The sequence below is a fragment of the Salvelinus fontinalis genome, chromosome 1 (assembly GCF_029448725.1).
Source record: "Salvelinus fontinalis isolate EN_2023a chromosome 1, ASM2944872v1, whole genome shotgun sequence".
NCBI lineage: Eukaryota > Metazoa > Chordata > Actinopteri > Salmoniformes > Salmonidae > Salvelinus > Salvelinus fontinalis.
Genome location: NC_074665.1, coordinates 64025354 through 64050732, shown reverse-complemented (window position 1 = coordinate 64050732; position 25379 = coordinate 64025354). Strand labels below are relative to the sequence as shown.

General features: G+C 42.1%; 1 protein-coding gene across 3 annotated transcripts in view; it reads right to left on the bottom strand.

Annotated features, from left to right (window-relative positions):
- The window catches only part of LOC129859640 (zinc finger matrin-type protein 4-like), a 176282-nt gene that overhangs the window by 139871 nt on the left and 11032 nt on the right, over positions 1-25379 (bottom strand). The window lies entirely within an intron of this gene.

The following is a 25379-nucleotide window of genomic DNA, read 5'->3' as shown; positions in this document are numbered from 1 at the left end:
TGATCAAAATGATCATTTTTTGGGCCAATGACAAGGTACAGTATGTATTGATGGAAAGATGTATGAGAGAGGTGAAGTAGGATAAAGTTGAAAACAACGACAAGCATCATTAAACTCCTGAGCGAATATATGCCAATCAAAGCATCTCTCATATTCTGTAGTTAAATAACTTACATTTATTATTGATTGACAGGTTAGATCCAACCAACCTGCAAATGAAACATGATAATTTAATCTCCACATTAATTAAGATGACATCACGACTGATAGAACATCATAATCTGCCCAAATATCTCCACTCCCACTGTGGGTATAACATAATGAATGGAGGTCTGTCTGAGTAGACTGACTCGTTTATGAAGGCAATCGGTGATGAGATTAATTAAATGATAGTGGGAGAGAGGGGGGAGATGGGGAGAGAGAGAGGGGGGAGCGGGGAGAGAGAGAGGGGGAGATGGGGAGAGAGAGGGGGGAGCGGGGGGGGAGAGGGGGGGAGATGGGGAGAGAGAGAGGGAAAGAAAGACATGATCATTACCATCGTTATCTCACTTCGCTTTAGCAACAATGGCTTTGTCATTTATGCTAGTAAAGCTTATCTGAATCTGAATATGAGGGGGAGAGAGAGAGAGAGAGAGAGAGAGAGAGAGAGAGAGAGAGAGAGAGAGAGAGAGAGAGAGAGAGAGAGAGAGAGAGAAAGAGAGAGACCTAGGGGAGTTGAGCGAGACAGATGGGTAAAGACAGAGAAAGTGTGAGAGAGAGAGAGAGAGAGAGAGGGAGGGAGAGAGAGGGGGAGAGAGAGAAAGAGGGGGGTAGATGAGAGAGACAGAAAGTGAGGGAAAGTGAGGGATGAAAAGAGTCAGAGAGAGACAGAGAGGGAGAGAGAGAGAGAGAGAGAGAGAGAGAGAGAGAGAGAGAGAGAGAGAGAGAGAAAGAGAGGGAAGGGGGAACGAGATTCAAGCTGTTGCAGAGGAGAGAGAATAGACTGAATTACAGAAAGAAACATTGAAAGAAAGAACAGATAGCTAGAGATAGAAACAGAATACTTCCCCTTGAATTCTGAGATGATGGACTTAAGGCAGAAACAATAAAAGTCTAGCAGGATGGTAGGATGTATGCCAAACCTTCGAAAATCACAATCACAAAATATTTATATAATTTGAACAACAAAAACAAGCTAATGCCTAAATACAGGGGCTTAGTCCTGTATCACTGACAGTGTCCAACCCCCTGGACATTTTTCCAATTTTGTTGCCTTACAAACTGGAATTAAACTAGATTTTTTTGGGGGGGCGGGTGTTGTATCATTTGATTTACACAACATGTCTACTACTTTGAAGATACAAAATATTTTTTATTGTGAAACAAACAAAACTTCAGCATGCATAACTATTCACCCCCCCTCCCCCCAAAGGCAATACTTTGTAGAGCCACCTTTTGCAGCAATTATAGCTGCAAGTCTCTTGGGGAATGTCTCCATAAGCTTTGCACATCTAGCCACTGGGATGTTTTGCCAATTCTTCAAGGCAAAACTGCTCCAGCTCCTTCAAGTTGGATGGGTTCCCACTGGTGTACAGCAATCTTTAAGTCATACAACAGATTCTCAAATGGATTGAGGTCTGGGTTTGACTAGGCCATTCCAAGACATTTAAATGTTTCCCTTAAACCACTCGATTATTGCTTTAGCAGTATGCTTAGGGTCATTGTCTTGCTGGAAGGTGAACCTCTGTCCCAGTCTCAAATCTCTGGAAAACTGAAACAGGTTTCCCTCAAAAATGTCCCTGTATTTAGCGCTATACATCATTCCGTCAATTCTGACCAGTTTCCCAGTCCCTGCCGATGAAAAACATCCCCACAGCATGATGCTGCCACCACCATGTCTCACTGTGGGGATGGTATTCTCAGGGTGATGAGAGGTGTTGGGTTTGTGCCAGACATAGCGTTTTCCTTGCTCAATTTTAGTCTCATCTGATCAGAGTACCTTCTTCCATATGTTTGGGGAGTCTCCCACATGCCTTTTGGCGAACACCAAACATGTTTGCTTATTTTTTTCATTAGGCAATGGCTTTTTTTCTGGCCACTCTTCCGTAAAGCCCAGCTCTGTGGGGTGTACAGCTAAAAGTGGTCCTATGGACAGATACTCCAATCTCCGCTGTGGAGCTTTGCAGCTCCTTCAAGGTTATCTTTGGTCTCTTTGTTGTCTCTAATTAATGCCCTCCTTGCCAGGTCCGTGAGCTTTGGTTAACGGCCCTTTCTTGGCAGGTTTGTTGTGGTGCCATATTCTTTCTATTTTTAATAATGGATTTAATGGTGCTCCAAGGGATGTTGAAAGTTTCTGATTTTTTTTATAACCCAATCCTAATCTGTACTTCTCCACAACTTTGTCCCTGACCTGTTTTGATAGTTCCTTGGTCTTCATGGTGCCACTTGCTTGGTGGTGCCCCTTGCTTAGTGGTGTTGGAGACTCTGGGGCCGTTCAGAATAGGTGTATTTATACTGAGATCATATGACATATCATGTGACACTTAGATTGCACACAGGTGGAGTTTATTTAACTAATTATGTGACTTCTGAAGGTAATTGGTTGCACCAGATCTTATTTAGGGGATTCATAGCAAAGGGGGTGAATACATATGCACGCACCACTTTTCTTTTTTACCTTTTTTTTGAAGCAAGTAGATATTTTCTTTTCACTTCACCAATTTGGACTATTTTGTGTATGTTCATTACATGAAATCCAAATAAAAATCCATTTAAATTACAGGTTGTAATGCAACAAAATAGGAAAAATGCCAAGGGGGGTGAATACTTTCACAAGCCACTGTAAACATGGCGGTTGGAACCAAACAATTTGGACTCCAGACCAAAGGACAAATTCCCAATGGTCTAATGTCCATTGCTCGTGTTTCTTGGTCCAAGCAAGTCTCTTCTTCTTCTTGATGTCCTTTAGTAGTGGTTTCTTTGTAGCAAATTGACCATGAAGGCCTGATTCACACAGCCTCCTCTGAACAGTTGATGTTGAGATGTGTCTGTTACTTGAACTCTGTGAAGCATTTACTTGGGCTGCAATTTCTGAGGCTGGTAACTCTAATGAACTTATCCTCTGCAGCAGAGGTAACTCTGGGTCTTTCTTTCCTGTGGCGGTCCTCATGAGAGCCAGTTTCACCACAGCGCTTGATGGTATTTGCGACTGTACTTTAAAAGATCTTGAAATTATCCGTGTTGACTGACCTTCAAGTCTTAAAGTAATGATGGACTGTTGTTTCTCTTTGCTTATTTGAGCTGTTCTTGCCATAATATGGACTTGGCCTTTTACCAAATAGGGCTATCGCCCCCAGCACCTTGTCACAACTTAACTGATTAGCTCTAATGCATTAAGAAGGAAAGAAATTCCACAAATGAACTATTAAGAAGGCACACCTGTTAATTGAAATGCATTCCAGGTGACTACCTCATAAAGCTGGTTGAGAGAATGCCAAGAGTGTGCAAAGCTGTCATCAAGGCAAAGGGTGGCTACTTTGAAGAATCTCAAATATAAAATATACTTTGATTTGTTTAACACCTTTTTGGTTACAACATGATTCCATACATGTTATTTCATAGCTGTGATGTCTTCACTATTATTCTACATTGTAGAAAATAGTACAAATAAAGAAAAACCCTTGAATGAGTAGGTGTTTTAAAACTTTTGACCGGTAGTGTATGTTTGGATGAAGCCAAAGTGGCTAGCAAAGCCACTACACAACACAACACTAAATAATACATTAATTGCACTGTAATGGTGACAAACGGTGCCCACAAACTCTTAGGTCCTACATAAAGGTTTCCCAACAGCAGAGCTTTCTTTTCAGTACCATGGAGTGAATCCTTACCATCACTACACCTGGCTATCAGTGGAGCCTTGTCTGGCAGCAAAACAGTTCATTCAGCCTCATTTACTGCCTTTTTTAAAAACATTGCTGATATGGCTGACTTGCTTAAACAAATGTGGTTTCTACTGACAATTGAGATGTACAAACTATGGTATAAGGGAACTATGAGCGGATAAGAGGCAATCCATAATTTCCATTAAGACATTAATGAGCGAGCTAGGACGCACATAGTCAATATAACTATTTGTTCAGAACTTTTGAAATGTACAGAATTCAGAACATGGGACGTTCTTACAGTTTTCTCCCTGTACACCAAGTCAGAACCGTAGGATAAATAAAAGGGGCATACAAGTAGACAATGCCCTGAAGGACGCTTCGCCAGTGCTGGGAATACAGATATGCATCTGTTGGTCACAGATACCTTAAAATAAAAAGTAGTAGTGTGGATCAGAAAACCTGTTAGTATCTGGTGTGACCATACTTTTCATGAACTCCAAATAGAAATCAATTTAAATTACAGGTTGTAAGGCAACAAAATAGGAAAAATGCCAAGAGGGGTGAATACTTCGCAAGGCACTGTACATGCAAATTACAGTGCAAATTGCCGCACACCAGCAAAGATTACTCTTTAATTGGTTAAATAACAACTATAACAGGATTCTGTTTCAAGAACACATCAAGAGAGCAACGCCTGACTGAACCGTCACACACTTGCACGCACGCACAACCGGGCACGCGAAGGCAAGCACACGCACACACGCATACATGCACGCACACACTTTTCACCTTATTTAAACTGGGTGCTGCTTTTGTTCTGTCTGATAAATGGTACAAATGTAGCTGTTTTTTCCAACATGATGAAATATAACAGGATTCTGTATTTCATGAAATATTTCATATTAATAACAGCGAGTGGCTACCCAGGGTATGTATAGTGTGTAGAAGAAACAGTGTTTCTTTAGAGAGTGGAGATACACTGATTTATTCACTAGGGAGGTTCACACTCAGTATCTGTACAGTACTACGAAACAAATACTGGCCATATCATTGCAAACAGTGGTTCCCAAACTTGTTCACTTTGTGACCCATGGAAAATAAGTTTGCTGACACCACCAAATTATTTAGCTGAAAAAAATGTGTGGGTGTTGTAGGGATGTACGTGTGCAAACAGAGCGCAGCTGCTCGTGCCAACGTGAGCCAATCCCTAATCTAATATACACATACATATCTGCGTGGCACCTTCAGCATTCAACATTTTTTTTAGGCTTTATTAGTTGGGTGATAACCAATGTAATTTGCTGGGTCATTGTTACCGAATGCGCTGTAGAAAATGTTGTTTTACCTGCAGAGTTGTGAAGGCTACCTGAGTGGACACAACTCACATCTTGCTGATTGGACATTGAACTGCTGATTGGGGCTTTCATTTGACAGGTTCACCATAAGAAAATGTTTTGGTAGTTTTGCTTTAAACAGTCAATGCATTGGGTTATTTTTACATGAGCAGGGGTAATGTAGTAATTTCATAACAAGGACAGCAAAAATATTGCGAGCCTTACTGTAGGCGTGGTCAGAGGCACGAAGCAGGAGTAGAGCCTCACTGTAGGCGTGGTCAGAGGCTCGAAGCAGGAGTAGAGCCTCACTGTAGGCGTGGTCAGAGGCTCGAAGCAGGAGTAGAGCCTCACTGTAGGCGTGGTCAGAGGCTCGAAGCAGGAGTAGAGCCTCACTGTAGGCGTGGTCAGAGGCTCGAAGCAGGAGTAGAGCCTCACTGTAGGCGTGGTCAGAGGCTCGAAGCAGGAGTAGAGCCTCACTGTAGGCGTGGTCAGAGGCTCGAAGCAGGAGTAGAGCCTCACTGTAGGCGTGGTCAGAGGCTCGAAGCAGGAGTAGAGCCTCACTGTTGGCGTGGTCAGAGGCTCGAAGCAGGAGTAGAGCCTCACTGTAGGCGTGGTCAGAGGCTCGAAGCAGGAGTAGAGCCTCACTGTAGGCGTGGTCAGAGGCTCGAAGCAGGAGTAGAGCCTCACTGTAGGCGTGGTCAGAGGCTCGAAGCAGGAGTAGAGCCTCCACAGACTTCCAAACGGTCTAAACTATCAGCTTTTTAGACGGGGGTGAAATCCAAAACTGTGCTATATTATTATTAATAAGTCATAGCTTATTTCTAAAGATAATATTGACATATTACTAGCTACAAAAATGAACAATTATCTGCTAAAATGACAAGATAATCAGCGAGCATATTGCCCCCCATAATCTGATAGTGGTAGATGCAGAATGCTGTGGTAGCCATGCTGGTTAAGTGAGCCTTGAATTATAAATAAATCACTGACAGTGTTACCAGCAAAGCACCCCGACACCATAACACCTCCTCCTCCGTGCTTCATGGTGGGAACCACACATCTCAAATTTGGACACCTCAGACCAAAAGGACAGATTTCCACTAGTCCATCATGTTTCTTGGCCCAAGCAAGTCTCTTCTTCTTCTTGGTGTCCTTTAGTAGTGCTTTCTTTGTAGCAATTCGACCATGAAGGCCTGATTCACACAGTCTCCTCTGAACAGTTGATGTTGAAATGTGTCTGTTACTTATCCACTGCAGTATTTTTTATTTTATTTTATTGAACCTTTTTTTTAACTAGGCAAGTCAGTTAAGAAGTCAGTCCCGTGTGGCTCAGTTGGTAGAGCATGGCGCTTGCAACGCCAGGGTTGTGGGTTCGTTTCCCACGGGGGGCCAGTACAAAAAAGTATGAATGTATGTACTTGTAAGTCGCTCTGGATAAGAGCGTCTGCTAAATGACTTAAATGTAAATGTAACAAATTCTTATTTACAATGACGGCCTACCAAAAGGACTCCTGCGGGGACAGGGGCTGGGATTACAAATAAAAAATTAAATAAAAATATAGGACAAAACACACAACACGACAAGAGACACCACAACACTACATAAAGAGAGACCTAAGACAACAACATAGCATGGTAGCAACACAACATGACAACAACATGGTAGCAACACAACATGACAACACGGTAACAACACAACATGGCAACAGAACAACATGGTAGCAGCACAAAACATGGTACAAACGTTATTGGGCACAGACAACAGCACAAAGTGCAAGAAGGTAGAGACAACAATACATCACCTGAAGCAGCCACAACTGTCAGTAAGTGTCCATCATTGAGTCTTTGAATGAAGAGATAAAACTGTCTAGTCTGAGTGTTTTTGCAGCTAGATCCAGTCATTAGCTGCAGCGAACTGAAAAGAGGAGCGACCCAGGGATGTGTGTGCTTTGGGGACCTTTAACAGAATGTGACTGTCAGAACGGGTGTTTTATGTGGAGGATGAGGGCTGCAGTATGTATCTCAGAAAGGGGGGAGTGAGGCCTAAGAGGGTTTTATAAATATACAACAACCAGTATGTCTTGCGACGGGTATACAGAGATGACCAGTTTACAGAATAGTATAGAGTGCAGTGATGTGTCCTGTAAGGAACATTGGTAACAAATCTGATGGCCGAATGGTAAAGAACATCCAGCTGCTCGAGAGCACCCTTACCAGCCAATCTATAAATTACGTCTCCGTAATCTAACATGGGTAGGATGGTGATCTGAATCAGGGTTAGTTTGGCAACTGAGGTGAAAGAGGAACGATTACGATAGAGGAAACCAAGTCTAGATGTAACCTTAGCCTGCAGCTTGGATACGTGCTGAGAGAAGAACAGTGCCATACTTTCAAGTACTTGTATGAGGTGACTACCTCAAGCTCTAAACCCTCAGAGGTAGTAATCACACCTGTGGGGAGAGGGGCATTCTACTTACCAAACCACATGACCTTTGTTTTGGAGATGTTCAGAACAAAGTTAAGGGCAGTGAAAGCTTGTTGGACACTAAGAAAACTTTGCTGTAGAGTGTTTAACACAAAATCCGGGGAGGGGCCAGCTGACTATAAGACCATCTGCATATAAATGCATGAGAGAGCTTCCAACTGCCTGAGCTATGTTGTTGTCGTTACTCATTGTGTATTTATTATCACTTTTTTATTACTTTCATATTATTTCTCAATTTTCTTTCTATTACCATTGTTGGGAAGGGCCTTTCACTGTTAGTCTACACCTGTTGTTTACGAAGCATGACGAGTAAAAATGTATTTGATTTTTCGACACTTACTTTGTCCATATAAACCATTGCACTGTTCACACACACACACACACCCACACACACACAACCACACACACACACACACACACACACACACACACACACACACACACACACACACACACACACACACACACACACACACACACACACACACACAAACACACACAAATTCAAACTGACTCATTCATACACACACACTCACATAAAATCATCATATACAGTGCAATCGGAAAGTATTCAGACCCCTTGACTGTTGATACATTTTGTTATGTTACAGCCTTATCCTAAAATAGATAAAATAGTTTTTTCCCCTCATCAATCTACACATTATAATGTCAAAGCAAAAACAGGTTTTTAGAAATGTTTGCACATTTATATAAATAAAAACCCTGAATATCACATATTCGTATATAAGTATTTAGACACTTTACTCAGTACTTTGTTGAAGCACCTTTGGCAGCGATTACAGCCTCGAGTTTTCTGGAATATTTCTGGAGCCCACAGCCCTTTCCACACTGGTGTGTTGCATCTCCTCTTAATGAGGGTTGTTGGGGGCTCGGTGCGCCCGCTGCAGTGGTGGAACTCTCCACTACTTTGGTGCTGAAATAAGTTCAACATAGGGCGTTCGTATTCATTTTTCAAACATACAACCAAACATACAAGACAATGTCCCTAGCAAAATCCCAAGAGAAACTGTCGCAGAAATACAACTAAGTGAACCCTAGTTGTAAGAGTGAGAGAGAGCGTGAGGAAGAGAGAGAACAAGAGAGCGTGAGGAAGAGAGAGAGAGAGGGAGAAAGAGTGAGTGAGTGAGTGAGTGAGTGAGTGAGTGAGTGAGTGAGAGAGTGAGAGAGAGAGAGAGAGAGAGAGAGAGAGAGAGAGAGAGAGAGAGAGAGAGAGAGAGAGAGAGAGAGAGAGAGAGAGAGAAAGAGAGAAGAGAGAGAGAGAGAGAGAGAGAGAGAGAGAGAGAGAGAGAGAGAGAGAGAGAGAGAGAGAGAGAAAACAGCAGGTTGTAGTGAAGCCTTTAGGTTTTCAATCAGTCCTCTCTCCTTTTCTTTCTTTAATCATCCCTCCATCCTCTCCTCCACCCCCCTCATACACTCCATCTATCACTGTTGAAGGGTGTGTGCGCGTGTGTGTGTCTGTGTGTGCGTGTGTTTGTGTGTCCTGCTGACCCAATCAACACACACCCTGCTGGGTAACCATAGTAATGGAAGAAGCAGAAGTACATCAAATCTGCATGTGCCAAAGCATTTCCTCTCCTCCTCCACTCCTTTCCTCTCCCTCATCCGCCCATCCTAACCCTGCTCAGTGCTGTAATCAAATGTAGACTGTAAGTATCCAGTCTTCAAAGGAAAAAGAGGAGAATGAAAAGTCAGAGTAAAGAGATGCACATGAATATGTCAGCTCTGCAGGTGGCCCACTTTGTACTAATGAAGTCAACATGAGTTCAACAGGAAGGATGGTCTGAATGTAAAGTCTTAAATGTGTTCTTTTACAGGGTCAGCCATAGTTATGTTTGGTAGGTTACTTTTTCACTCTAATCCATTACAGTTACCTGTCCAAAATTAGAATCAGTAATTGAACTTTTTGATTACCCCCCCATTACAATATAGCCATCTCTCTCTCTCTCTCTCTCTCTCTCTCTCTCTCTCTCTCTCTCTCTCTCTCTCTCAGCCAGTATGTGGGCTGGATTTTAAATAACAGACTAATTAGCTACATGACAATGTTTTCGTTTAATGATTACATTATTAAAAATTCTTTGCAAAAAACAACAGGTCTTCCTCTATCAAACACTTTTCTCACACAGAGTTTTTCACTCTCACCTGTCAGCAAAAGCCAATTGTCTCCACACTTTAATTTTGACTTTTTCTCCCTCATGCTTTATACCCGTCTCTCTCAATCTTTTTACAAAACCGAACGTCACACTTTTGAAGAACCTCTGTCTGTCCAATCTCCTTCCGTCCCTCCCTCTTTAATTTGTTGTCTATACTATTAATAGGATATGAGCCTTGGCTGTAGACGATGGCTGGAAGTCATCTAATAGATAATGGACTCATATATATGATGGGCGAAAGAAGAAGCCTAGGCCTAATAACCTAACCTATGCCAAAGACAGGACAACAAGCTACTGCCACATAGTACAACATAAATATCACTCAGATTACAGGACTTGGAAGACTGGTACAATTTGTAACCTTGGACATTTGCCACAATGTCGACGCCGGTGGCAGTGAGAGTAATTGCATGCCTGCACTTGAACGCGCTTTATCTCATTCACCATGCTCTACGAGTGCTAGACTGACAGGGCTGTCTGCCAGAGAGCCTGCTCAGAATTGCATGGACTCACCATTAACGGTCACAGAGGAAATGTTTAACTCTAGTGGAGCGGAATTGATAGCAGCGACAAAAAAAACTGTATTTCTACAGTATAATTTTATCTCGACATGCTCTATCGGAGTTCACACTTGCCAACAACTTGAATATTTTTTGCTGTGGAGTTGTAGTCATGTAAACATTAGCGCTAAAAAAAGCTCATCACATCCACTGCAGTAGACTGCTAAAATGACACAGGAAAATGCTTAGTTTTAATCATGGAAATTGACAACATCTCACGCACATTAGCTAGTAAGCCAAAAAAAGTCTCTAGCTTTGGTCAAAACTACTTTCAATTGCGGAAGCCTGGGCTGTCCCATGCCTCTATCAGCTGTTTGTCGTAGGTGAAAAAGTAAATTTTGACAGGACACGAATGTTGGCCGAACTAAAGCGCAAATATCAACCTGCATTTGAAACTTTAAATAAATAGTTGAAGTCGGAAGTTTACATACACTAAGGTTGGATTCATTAAAACTCATTTTTCAACCACTCCACAAATTCTTGTTAACAAACTATAGTTTTGGCAAGTTGGTTAGGACATCTACTTTGTGCATGACACAAGTAATTTTTCCAACAATTGTTAACAGACAGATTATTTCATTTATAATTCACTGTATCACAATTCCAGTGGGTCAGAAGTTTACATACACTAAGTTGACTGTGCCTTTAAACAGCTTTGAAAATTCCAGAAAATTATTTAATGGCTTTAGAAGCTTCTGATAGGCTAATTGACATCATTTGAGTTAATTGGAGGTATACCTGCGGATGAATTTCAAGATCTACCTGTGCCTCTTTGCTTGACATCATGGGAAAATCAAAAGAATTTTGGTTCATCCTTGGGAGCAATTTCCAAATGCCTGAAGGTACCAAGTTCATCTGTACAAACAATACTACGCAAGTATAAACACCATGGGACCTGTCACGATCGTCTTCGTGAGAGAGAGTGGACCAAGGCGCAGCGTGTGCAAAATACATCTTCTTTTAATGAAGGAAAAAACAAACACTTACAAAATGAACAAAACAAACGATCGTGAAGCTAAACTGAACAAAGTGCACACATGCAACATAGAACATAGACAACACCCCAAGACACTACAAAACACATACATTCCCCATGTCACACCCTGACCTAACTAAAATAACATAAAGAAAACAAAGATTACTAAAGCCAGGGCGTGACAGGACCACGCTCAGGAAGGAGACGCGTTCTGTCTCCTAGAGATGAACGCACTTTGGTGCTGAATTTTTATTTATTTATTTATTTTATTTTACCGTTATTTTACCAGGTAAGTTGACTGAGAACACGTTCTCATTTGCAGCAACGACCTGGGGAATAGTTACAGGGGAGAGGAGGGGGATGAATGAGCCAATTGTAAACTGGGGATTATTAGGTGACCATGATGGTTTGAGGGCCAGATTGGGAATTTAGATGCTGGAAGAAACAGGTACAAAAGTATCTATATCCACAGTAAAACGAGTCCTATATCGACATAACCTGAAAGGCCACTCACTGCTCCAAAACCGCCATAAAAAAGCCAGACTACGGTGTGCAACTGCACATGGGGACAAATATCGTACTTTTTGGAGAAATGTCCTTTGGTCTGATGAAACAAAAATTGAACTGATTGGCCATAATGACCATCGTTATGTTTGGAGGAAAAAGGGGGAGGGTTGCAAGCCAAAGAACACCATCCCAACCGTGAAGCACGGTGGTGGCAGCATCATTTTTGGGAGGAGCTTTGCTGCAGGAGGGACTGGTGCACTTCATAAAATAGATGGCATCATGAGGTAGGACAATTATGTGGATATATTGAAGCAACATCTCAAGACATCAGTCAGAAAGTTAAAGCTTGGTCGCAAATGGGTCTTCTAAATGGACAATGACCCCAAGCATACTTCCAAAGTTGTGGCAAAATGGCTTAAGGACAACAAAGTCAAGGTATTGGAGTGGCCATCACAAAGCCCTGACCTCAATCCCATAGAAAATTTGTGGGCAGAACTGAAAAAGTGTGTGCGAGCAAGGAGGCCTACAAAATTGACTCAGTTACACCAGCTCTGTCAGGAGGAATGGGCCAAAATTCACCCAACTTATTGTGGGAGGCTTATGGATGGCTACCCGAAACGTTTGACCCAAGTTAAACAATTTAAAGGCAATGCTACCAAATACTAATTGAGTGTATGTAAACTTCTGACCCACTGGGAATGTGATGAAAGAAATAAAAGCTGAAATAAGTAATTTAGTTGACCGGGGCAGCTCTAGCAGGGCAGAAATTAAACTAACTAACTTGTTGGAAAGGTGGCATCCTATGACGGTGCCATGTTGAAAGTCACTGAGCTCTTCAGTAAGGCCAATGTACTGTCAATGTTTGTTTATGGAGACTGCATGGCTGTGTGCTCGATTTTAAACACCTGTCAGCAACGGGTGTGGCTGAAAAAGCCGAATCCACTAATTTGAAGGTGTGTCCACATACTTTTGTACATATAGTGTATGTCGCTCCTAGGGTTTTCTCAGGAGAGTGGGGAATCGAGGGATGAGAGAGTGGGATGAGAGAGTAATGGTAGTTACTACCTACCAATACCCACTGTAGCACAACATGAGGAGGCGATTGTTAGGCTCTTGAGGAAGAAGTTGTGATAACACTGCGAGAAAGCCCGAAAATATCTCACTGTCTCAATATTATATCTTACAGTAAGAAATAAGCAGCAAAGGGAGACAGATTCAAAACCATGGCAATACTCACCGCAGTCTGGAACCAATAGCGCAGGATGCCACTAATGTTGTGGGAGAGGCTGTAGGAGTAGCATGGACTTGGACTATGGGCAAATTGAGTTGGATTTTGGAGTATGTGCTATGGGCCGTGTTAGCAGTGGCAGGTGTCACTCTGTCAGGCTTGCTGGGCTATCATGTAGTGAAGGCTGAAACGCATAAAAGGTGCAAATCTACCACAAGATGAGGTGAAGCTGATTCAGGCTACAGCTTGTGTTGACAGGGTGGCCCTGAATGTGTAGCACAGTGAGGAGATTTTGGCTTTGGAAAATCTCCTGTGAATGTACCGCCCCTGGTGGGAAGACTGAGGGAAAGCATGACAGAGTTATTTGGAAACTCGGCTTTGTGCCAAGCTCAGCATTAAAGCAGACCACCGGTTTAGTGGGGACCAGGAGTGTGGGAATGGCCAGATTTCTCAAGCTGAGACTTTATAAATGTTTTTTATATTATGCACCTATATGATTATATTAATCCATTGTCGTGTTTGGTTGTTTTTCTTCTCTTTCTGTTCTATCAAGTTCTTTGCTATTAAACTTCTAGGTCCCTGAAGGAAGGAAGGTCAAGAAGGTCTACAACTGTATATGATGATTTAACATGGAAATCAAACAATAAGAGATCTATGGTTTAATAGAAGGGAGTGATGAGTTCTGTAAAGCCTATCCAGTTAAGTATATTCATGTCCTCATATTGTGTAATGTGTATTGCTGATCATACTGTGTTTATTAGTATTAGAAGTGTAACGTATATGTAGTGGGAAACATCATGTGTATAAGCTTATGAATTGAAAAGACTTTTGAGTGGATACAAGAAAAAATAATTTTGCCTTGTGCTGGGACTCTAGTGCCCGAAGCGATAGGGAGCCAGCAGCAAATCACTCCTTTATGCAGTGTGAGAAGAGGGACTGGACAGCTATGGTAAATTACCAGCTGATACTGTATGTGGGTGTTACAGTACGTGCTTGGTGGGAAAGTATATGTAGAGCTTTCTGTAACATTCAGATTTTAGTCAATTTGCTTATGACACTCCTGGTGAATAAAACTTTGAAATTCACTGAGAGCAGTTTTGTCTCTGGTTCTATTAAGAGGATCATTATTAGAGATAGAGCACAAGATTTATCTGCCTAACAAAGCCTTCCCCTTTTAGTTGTTTCTGTTCTAACCCTGTAACCAAATCAAATCAAATCAAATGTATTTATATAGCCCTTCGTACATCAGCTAATATCTCGAAGTGCTGTACAGAAACCCAGCCTAAAACCCCAAACAGCAAGCAATGCAGGTGTAGAAGCACGGTGGCTAGGAAAAACTCCCTAGAAAGGCCAAAACCTAGGAAGAAACCTAGAGAGGAACCAGGCTATGAGGGGTGGCCAGTCCTCTTCTGGCTGTGCCGGGTGGAGATTATAACAGAACATGGCCAAGATGTTCAAATGTTCATAAATGACCAGCATGGTCAAATAATAATAATCACAGTAGTTTTTGAGGGTGTAGCAAGTCAGCACCTCAGGAGTAAATGTCAGTTGGCTTTTCATAGCCGATCATTAAGATCAACCACGCAGAATTAACTCTGTAACAACGTGGAATTAATGCGTCAAGAATAGATGTTCATCCATAATATGTTGAATTTCTAAGGGAAACTATGAGATCTTGTTGTGATAGAATTGGCTTTGAATGAAAAAAGTGGAACAGTAGAGGAATAACAGTATGTCTAACCATTTACTGCTCTCTCTATCCTAACTGCCAGGGTTGAAATTACAGTGCCTTCAGAAAGTATTCATACTCTTTGACTTATTCCACATTTTGTTGTGTTACAGCCTGAATTAAAAATGGATCAAAGGGCTTTTTTTCTCACCCTACAATACCCCATTTTTACGCCTGAAATTATTTAGGTTTGCCATAACAAAGAGGTTGAATACTTGACTCAACACATTTCAGCTTTTCATTTTCTAAAAAAATAATTCCACTTATGGGGTATTGTGTGTAGGCCAGTGACACGACCACTCAATTTAATCCATTTAAACCCAGGATGTAACTCAACAAAATGTGGAAAAAGTCCAGGTGTGAATACTTTCTGAAGGCACGGTATGCAACAACAGAAAGCCAAGGACTCCCCAAGTAGCTGGAAAGGGTCAAAATAAATATTGACAAGGGAGATAGAAAATATATGGCACTGGATGATAGATGTGAGGGCATAAAGTAGGTCTAGTCCAGAGTGTAAAATGTAAAATATTGACCTGACTGGGTGAATTGGTATGTTCTATTTGTAAAAAATATGTAACTATACAAATCCAATGACTCACCAATATACCGGTCTGAAAGTTTGAAAGAGTAGAAGGCGTGTGAGAACGCAATGGAAAGGACATAAGTATAGAAGCAATGTGTACAGTATGTCTACTCCCGAGTGAAAAATAAAAGTAAAGCTGAGCCTTCCATTTTATTATATTCTATGTATCTAATGTATTTCTCTAGTTACCCTGACCTGACTGGGTGAATTGGGATATTCTGTCTGTGGAAAAGGTATGACTATATAAAACCAGTGACTCCCTAGTAGACTCCTGTCTGAAAGTCTGAAAGGTTAAAAAGTGTGTTGAAAGAGGGAGAGAAAAGAATTCAATGGAATTCAATGGAAATAATTGGAAGAATGTTGTGAAGGAATGTATTCTTCTGAGGGAAAATGGAAGTTATTTATATCGATTCAATTCAGTGTTATTACATTTCACAAAACCCTTTTTACAGCAGCAGTTGTCACATTGGTTACATTTACCCCCCATTATATGTTATTCTATAGCAAGACCCTTATAATACTGTATTCTATTCTACGTTGGATAACAGGGCTGTGAAATAGTCGAACCCTTTCGTTGACAAAAGACCGCAAACAATATACAGTCGGAAAGTAGTCGGAAAGTATTTCTTCCACATTTTGTTACGTCATTTTACAGTTGTATGTTGAAAAAGTTTTTGGGAGATGCGATGGATCATTGGGGATCATTCAATATTCCCTTTCTTTTGTTGTTCAGTGAAATCGTCCCATGTGAAGAGTCAACTCATTTAATTAAAGTTCAATTCGTAACTAAACGTTTTTTTATTGGATCCTTCTATTGGAAGGATTTAATAATTTGCAATGATTTCTACTTATGATAGGGTAAAAGGTTTATGTTTATGTTTAAATATGATATGGTAAATATATCCAATGCAAAAAACATCTACATTTAAATGGTATTAATATTAATTTGTATGCATCTCCGTTAATTCCCATATATTCCTGTTTTTTCCCACGGAAATTTTCCACCTCTGAATATTCCCCAAAACGTGCAACCCTAGTAAAACCATAGGCAGCTCGTGAGTTTCAAGTTTGGGGAAGCTTACAATTTATTCTACCATTTCTACCGATCTGCATGAAAAGTTATTATTTCTATATGCGCATTTTCGCAGAACAGTTTCATTTCAATAATAATGTTTTTCTGTCTCGAAATCATTGTCACGTGGTTCATCATAACTTTTTGAAGTAAAAATTCAACTAAGGCGAGAGCACCAGCCTCTGCCACATGGACTGGATCCAGCCCGAAGATGTCTTTAGCGAACTTGCAACATTGTATCAACTAGCTTATTGCGGGTCCTCAGAGTTTCCCGCACTAGTGAGTTCGGAACAGACAGCTGTTTTTAATGACGTTACCAGTTGATATTTGGGATCATCAGATCATGATATTTTGCTCTTTCACACTGAGGCTTGGTGATTATCGAAGCCGGGAGTGTTAGAAAGATCTTTCATATATTGACGAACTATCATTTGCAATGGATGTAAAAAAGAAATAAAAATAAAGACTTTGTTTACAATGTGTGAGGTGAATATAAAATGTCTGAAAAGCTCAGCTTATTAATGCTGGACATGGTGAGTGAAGACAATCGGAAATCAGGAATGCGCCAAAACACACACAACCAGAGATCTTTATATAATGACGAGATGCTCATGTCTCCGCCATAACTATGCGAGTCATTGTCCCAAAAAATAGAAATGCAGGCGACAAGCGTAGGTCTGCATATTATGCCCATAGAAACACATTGGGCTTATACTGGACAGATTTTGGCGAGTGAGCCCTCTCCCTTCACCTCTTCCTCTCTGCATCAGAGTGAGCGAAACAGCACCCCTCTGTCTTAATATATGTATCTGATATGCCATACTCTTTTTGACCAAACATCATCAGATACATGGTCTACTGCACATACTGAGACAGATGGGTGCTGTTTCACTCGCTCATATGCTTTATCTGAGAATGACGTGTCTTTCTGTCAGCGTGCGTCTCGGTCAAATAAATTACCAATATTTCAATATTTTATTTGGATGGGCAAGGAGGTACGGTAGGGCGGGCCAGGCCCCATAAGGCTCGCCCTGAGCTGAACATTTTTGTCTCACCTAATGATTGTGCTTGATTAAGCATGGATCACCCCTAAAAACATTTATTCATGAACTTTTAGTAATTTCGTATCATTAAATTGTTCTCCTAGATTTTTTGGTGTTCTTCTACATTTCTACATAGGAGCACATAATGTATTCCTCGTAAAAAATGTCCGCGTAGAGCCCTGAACTACAATAATAAATAAGCCATATCACTCAGCCTTTTGTGACATGTTAGGCACGTTGTTTATTCTTGACGTTCAGTTGTATAACTGTTTCTGTTTTCACTATTGTATTTATTTGATTTATTTTATGTACATTGGTTAAAAGACGGAGGTCACAAACATTGAGTCAAATTATGCAATATACCCCATTACTTCTAGTGATACATTTCTTGTTTAAGAAAAACAGAAAGCATGCTCATCGCTTTATTACATTTTACATTTACATTACATTTAAGTCATTTAGCAGACGCTCTTATCCAGAGCGACTTACAAATTGGTGCATTCACCTTATGATATCCAGTGGAACAACCACTTTACAATAGTGCATCTAACTCTTTTAAGGGGGGGGGGGGGGGTTAGAAGGATTACTTTATCCTATCCTAGGTATTCCTTAAAGAGGTGGGGTTTCAGGTGTCTCCAGAAGGTGGTGATTGACTCCGCTGACCTGGCGTCGTGAGGGAGTTTGTTCCACCATTGGGGTGCCAGAGCAGCGAACAGTTTTGACTGGGCTGAGCGGGAACTGTACTTCCTCAGAGGTAGGGAGGCGAGCAGGCCAGAGGTGGATGAACGCAGTGCCCTTGTTTGGGTGTAGGGCCTGATCAGAGCCTGAAGGTACGGAGGTGCCGTTCCCCTCACAGCTCCGTAGGCAAGCACCATGGTCTTGTAGCGGATGCGAGCTTCAACTGGAAGCCAGTGGAGAGAGCGGAGGAGCGGGGTGACGTGAGAGAACTTGGGAAAGTTGAACACCAGACGGGCTGCGGCGTTCTGGATGAGTTGTAGGGGTTTAATGGCACAGGCAGGGAGCCCAGCCAACAGCGAGTTGCAGTTATCCAGACGGGAGATGACAAGTGCCTGGATTAGGACCTGCGCCGCTTCCTGCGTGAGGCAGGGTCGTACTCTGCGAATGTTGTAGAGCATGAACCTACAGGAACGGGTCACCGCCTTGATGTTAGTTGAGAACGACAGGGTGTTGTCCAGGATCACGCCAAGGTTCTTAGCACTCTGGGAGGAAGACACAATGGAGTTGTCAACCGTGATGGCGAGATCATGGAACGGGCAGTCCTTCCCCGGGAGGAAGAGCAGCTCCGACTTGCCGAGGTTCAGCTTGAGGTGGTGATCCGTCATCCACACTGATATGTCTGCCAGACATGCAGAGATTTACATTTACATTTACATTTAAGTCATTTAGCAGACGCTCTTATCCAGAGCGACTTACAAATTGGAAAGTTCATACATATTCACCCTGGTCCCCCCGTGGGAATTGAACCCTGGTCCCCCCGTGGGAATTGAACCCACAACCCTGGCGTTGCAAGCGCCATGCTCTACCAACTGAGCCACACGGGACCAGAGATGCGATTCACCACCTGGTTATCAGAGGGGGGAAAGGAGAAGATTAATTGTGTGTCGTCTGCATAGCAATGATAGGAGAGACCATGTGAGGATATGACAGAGCCAAGTGACTTGGTGTATAGCGAGAATAGGAGAGGGCCTAGAACAGAGCCCTGGGGGACACCAGTGGTGAGAGCACGTGGTGCGGAGACAGATTCTCGCCACGCGACCTGGTAGGAGCGACCTGTCAGGTAGGACGCAATCCAAGCGTGGGCCGCGCCGGAGATGCCCAGCTCGGAGAGGGTGGAGAGGAGGATCTGATGGTTCACAGTATCAAAGGCAGCCGATAGGTCTAGAAGGATGAGAGCAGAGGAGAGAGAGTTAGCTTTAGCAGTGCGGAGCGCCTCCGTGACACAGAGAAGAGCAGTCTCAGTTGAATGACTAGTCTTGAAACCTGACTGATTTGGATCAAGAAGGTCATTCTGAGAGAGATAGCAGGAGAGCTGGCCAAGGACGGCACGTTCAAGAGTTTTGGAGAGAAAAGAAAGAAGGGATACTGGTCTGTAGTTGTTGACATCGGAGGGATCGAGTGTAGGTTTTTTCAGAAGGGGTGCAACTCTCGCTCTCTTGAAGACGGAAGGGACATAGCCAGCGGTCAAGGATGAGTTGATGAGCGAGGTGAGGTAAGGGAGAAGGTCTCCGGAAATGGTCTGGAGAAGAGAGGAGGGGATAGGGTCAAGCGGGCAGGTTGTTTGGCGGCCGGCCGTCACAAGACGCGAGATTTCATCTGGAGAGAGAGGGGAGAAAGAGGTCAAAGCACAGGGTAGGGCAGTGTGTAATTATGGCTAAATAAATATTTTGGCTGGTAAAAAAAATCAGAGTGGCTGGTAGAGTTTCACACCCTGGTGAGAGCGCAGCAGATACTTATACTGGTATCAGATAGTCTCTTGGGATCAAATACAGCATGACAGCAACCCTAATGCATTATGGGCGGGCCTTAGGAGGTTTGGCCTGCCCTACCATATCTCCTCGCCCGTCCAAATTAAATATTTTTATATTGATCATTTATTTGACCGAGACATGCGCAGACAGAAAGACATATCAATCTCAGTAAAGCAAGCGAAACAGCAACCCTCTATCTCAGTATGTGGAGCCTGTCATACTCTTTTCAGCGTGGCCTATTAGCCTAGTGGTTAGAGCTTTGGACCTGGAACTGAAAGGTTGCTAAATCGAATCCCTGAGCTGACAAGGCAGTTAACCCACTGTTCCTAGGTAGTCTTTGTAAATAAGAATGTGTTCTTAACTGACTTGCCTAGATAAATAAATAAAAATTGTCCAGACAGCATCAGATACAAGGGTGACATATACAGTAGTAAGCGCTGTTTTGCTCCCTCGGATGCTTTCTCCGGTAGGATGGTAGTTTCAGCAACTTGTGACTTGAAGGAAAATTGGTGGGTGAACAGTACACTGTTTGGATGCTGGAATAATTTTGGGCGAAGGCAACCTACTTTTTTTAAGTGATTTGTTTGACAATCAGATGAAAACATCATGACTGGTTGTGTTCATGTCACATTAAAAAGTAATTATTTTTTACAGAGAAATTACGTCTTTACTATAAAACCCACACTAGAACCGATAAAACAGTCATTTGGACTGCTCATGAATTAAAAAATGTTTAAACTCATGCCCCCCTCTGTCATTGGGCATGTCATTCGTGACCCGATTCAGGAAACTAGGCATATGTCGCAAGTCACAACTTCAAAGGAGAGCCTTTTGAACGTAAAAATATTTTTTTCTTCAAAATGCGTTTTTTGGCAGAAATGCCTCCTCGAACATGTGAACTTTCATGTGCCTTAATATCAACCTTGTATGTCATCTGTAAATATGAATAAAATTGTTAAATTACGGGCCTAGTTGGTTTAGCCACAGAGAAAGACAGCAACCTTCCCGCTAGCCATGATTGGCTGAGATAATGAGTGGGCTGGACATGCCAAGAGATGAGTTTGGATTGGTCTGCGGTGTTGCATCTTGTGTTTATAAAATTAGCTGCTCATAATGCCTAGATCAGGGGTGTCAAACATACGGCCCGCGGGCCGGAACCGGCCCCCAAGGAGGTTCGATCAGGCCCGCAGGATAATTTGAAAGTGGAAAAAATGCATAAAAGACATGGAATTAATATTTTTAATTCGCTGCAATTCATGGATTATCCGCTAAGGGGCGCACTCTTTCCATCAGAGTAGAAGACAAGCCGCATCACTGAGACAGACTGAAAACAGCAGACGGTATCAATGCGCCATCTGCTGCTTGTTACGACGTTGTTAATACCTTGGTCTCTACCTCTCCGCTACACCCTCATTAGCCAAAATGTCGTTATCCAAACGGAGAAAAGTAGATAAGGAGTGTAGAATTTTCAAAGAAAAATGGACCACGTCCTATTTATTTACAGAGATGCACGGAAAACCTTCGTGCTTGGTGTGTTTGCAACAAGTTTCGGTATTGAAGGAATATAATATTCGACGCCACTACGAGACTCATCACAGCGAAAAATATGACGGCTTGCAAGGACAACTGAGAAGAGATAAGATTAACGAATTGCTGGCGGGTCTGAGGAAACAGCAGTCAACTTTCATCCAGAGCCGAGAAGTCAGTGAAGCAGCGGTAAAAGCCAGCTACCTAATTGCTAGCGAAATAGCATTAGCATCGAAGCCGTATTCCGACGGTGACTTTGTTAAACGATGCATGATGAAGGCGGCTGAACTTGTATGTCCCGAGAAGCGACAAGCTTTTGCCAATATTAGCCTGACGAGGAATACTATAGCAGAGAGGATTTCGGAACTATCGGCAGATTTAGACAGTCAATTGAAACAGAGAGTCAAGTCATTTATTGCATTTTCCGTGGCAATTGACGAGAGCACTGACATCACGGACGTGGCCCAACTGGCCATATTTATTCGAGGAGTTGATGAGACATTGACTGTTACTGAAGAGTTTCTTGAGTTGGTGCCAATGATGGACACCACAACAGCCGAGGACATTTTCGGCTGCATTGGACAGAGTTGGAGTGGACTGGTCCCGCGCTGTCAGCCTGGCTACAGACGGCGCGCCATCCATGGTCGGAAAGAAAGCAGGTGTCGCGACAAAGTTCAAAGACAAAGTACAAGCCCTTAATGGAGGAGATCGTTTCTGGACATTTCACTGTATTTTGCACCAGGAGGCATTGTGTTGCAAGTCGCTGAAAATGGACCACGTCATGGAGGTGGTTGTTCGCACTGTAAATTTCATCCGGTCCAGAGGTCTGAACCATCGTCAGTTTGACAAACTTCTCAGCGACAGCAACATTACCCACAGCCTGCCATACCACACTGAAGTGAGATGGTTAAGCCGAGGCGCTGTGCTGAGGCATTTCTTTGATCTACGAGAGGAAATCGGACAGTTCATGGAGAAAAAAGGAAAACCGGTGTTGGAATTACAATCTCAGGAATGGCTACGGGACCTTGCATTCTTGGTTGATATTACTGAACACTTGAACAATCTGAACAAAATGTTGCAAGGCCGCAAAAAAGTTGTCACACAGTTTTCTGACAACATACATGCATTTAAGTTGAAGCTGACTTTGTGGGAGATGCAACTGGCAAATGGCAACCCTGCTCATTTCCCCTGTCTGAGAGATGTGTGTGTGACCAGACCTGATGCGGACATGAAACGGTACAAAGACAAAATTGCAGGACTACTGCGGGAGTTTGAGAAACGTTTTCAGGTATTTGGTGAACTTGAGACAGAATTTTCAGTTTTTCGCTCACCTTTCACAGTTAAAGCTTCTGATCTGCCGGTCGAAATTCAGCTAGAGATAATTGATTTGCAGTGTGATGCAGATTTGAAGGGCAAATTTGCCTCTGTAGGTCTGGACAGATTTTATCAGTATCTACTACCAGGGTACCCCAAATTAACAGCCCTGGCTGCTAAAATTTTGTGCATGTTTGGGACAACCTACCTTTGTGAACAAATTTTCTCAGTGATGAATATCAATAAAACAAAAATGCGTTCAAGGCTCACAAACAAGCACTTAAATGACATTCTGAAAGTGACAGCTAGTCAGGACATGACACCTGGTGTTGATGCACTTGTACAGGCCAAAAGATGCCAAGTTTCAGGAACAAATACAAGTCCAGACTAGACTAACACCTTTAAAATGCTGCCTTAGATACTGTTTGCATTGAAAGAATACAGCTCTGTGAAGATGAATCCTTACTGTGGTGATTTAAAAAATGTGCACTTTAATGTTAGTCAGCAGCTTCAAAACAAAAGTTGTGTGATGGAATTCTACTGTTCATACAACTCCATAAATGTTCAGTATGTATTGTATGTGTATGTATGTTTCATGTATGAAGTTTACAGATTTACAGGACAGGCGAACACTTTCTTCATTACACATTTAAAATCACTCTCCTTAGTTTGTAAGGTGTACGCAGGGATTACATTTAGATTTTATATGCGTATGTGTAAGTGGTTTAAAAATTCCTTTCTTTAAAAGTCTAATTTAATCTTAAAGTGCATTACTATATTTTTCAGTACCAATTAAAGTTTTGTGCCTTTGTACAATCAGTGGGATCCGTTGCAATGCATATTTGTGAATGATAAAAGTAAATTGCACATTTGTCTAAGGAAATATGAGGTGTTTCATGAAATGTTTTGTAAAAGGATAGTTCATTAAATTCAATATTTTCCTAATGTTCTTGTGCTTCTTTACACCAAAACAAAGGAAAGACATGATATTTTGGTTATTTATAGCAGAGTATGGTATAATTTTAATGGTCCGGCCCACTTGACATCTCCCTAGGCCGTATGTGGCCCACGATGCGAAATGAGTTTGACACCCCTGGCCTAGATAATCCTTTCAACTTTAGTTTAAAAAAATATATATAACGTTATCCACGGAGAACTGCAAATATGTTGCTACTGCTCTCAATAACATTGCTGCCCTGAATTTATCAGGCGCTATCAAAAAAGGTCAGTGAGAAAAAGTTGTGATGGACTACTTTCTGGATGAGGAATGCTGACTCTCTGACTCTGAAAATAACACGTTTTGAAATCAGTGGAACAGAATGGGCCAAACAAGTTGTGCAAACTAAACGGAAATACAGCATGTCTTATGAAAGGGGTTGCAGTCTGCCTGCCATGAAGCTTTCATCCATGTATACAGGTAAGAATCTTGCTACACATTCAGATAATATACGTTTTTAATTTTGTAAGAAAGTTGTTTTCATTGCAGGCTAAAGCTTGTTGTTAGCTAGCCAGCTGGAGTTCGATGGCTGGCTTGTTAACCAAATAACATTAGGTTTAATGTTAGTTAACTTAGCTTGCTTTGACTATCGGTTTGTATTGTTAGTAACGTTACTCTATGGATTGGGATTATAGTTCATTTTGTAGCTAGCTAACGTTAACGTGACCTGTCTAAACAAAAGATGCCAAGTTAAAGCTTGCTGTTAGCTACTGTAGTTAACGTTAGCTGAGGTTAGGTGGCTTACTAGCTAACATTAACTTGTGTATGACGTGTGTGTAACGTTAGTGATGTTTTCTCAGAATGCCATTTCATTTTTTGCTACTTATAGCCTAATGTTAGCTAGCTAGCTAACTAGCTAACATTGAACCAATTGGTTAACTTTAGCTAGCTATGACAATGGGTTTGTATTGCTAGCTAAAGCTTGCTGTTTGCTAGCCAGCTGACATTAGATGGCTGGCTAGTTACAGTAGCTAACATTACCTGTATGAACTGCGTAGTGATGTTATCTCAGAATGGCATTTCGCATCTATTGCATAATAATGCTAAAATATTTGTATCTGGAATTTGTCTTTCAGCATCAATCAGTAGAACACGCCTGACTCTAAACCGCCAGTCATACAGTCATCAAAAGAGATAGCAAGCAAAGGCAGCAGCGCAGTCATCAACAACATGCACCATCTCTTCACCAACTACGGAGTTGGGAAAACACGTGTGGACCTGAATTGTGATAACAGCAGTTGCCAAAACAAGAACAAGTGTGTGCTCTGGTATTGTGACTGGTGGACCATGCACAAGCTCCACCACAATCTGGAGCAGCACTTCAGAAAGACCAGAGTGAACACTTTGTCTGAGATTGCTGGTGTTGTGAAGGACAGCACTGTGGCAGGGGTCAACATCCCACAGCTGGTTGGACTGGAGGATGGTATGGTGCTGGTGGAAAGCTATGGCTGGCAACAACACCTGACTCCGTACTTCAGGTCGCTACGACAGATCAAGC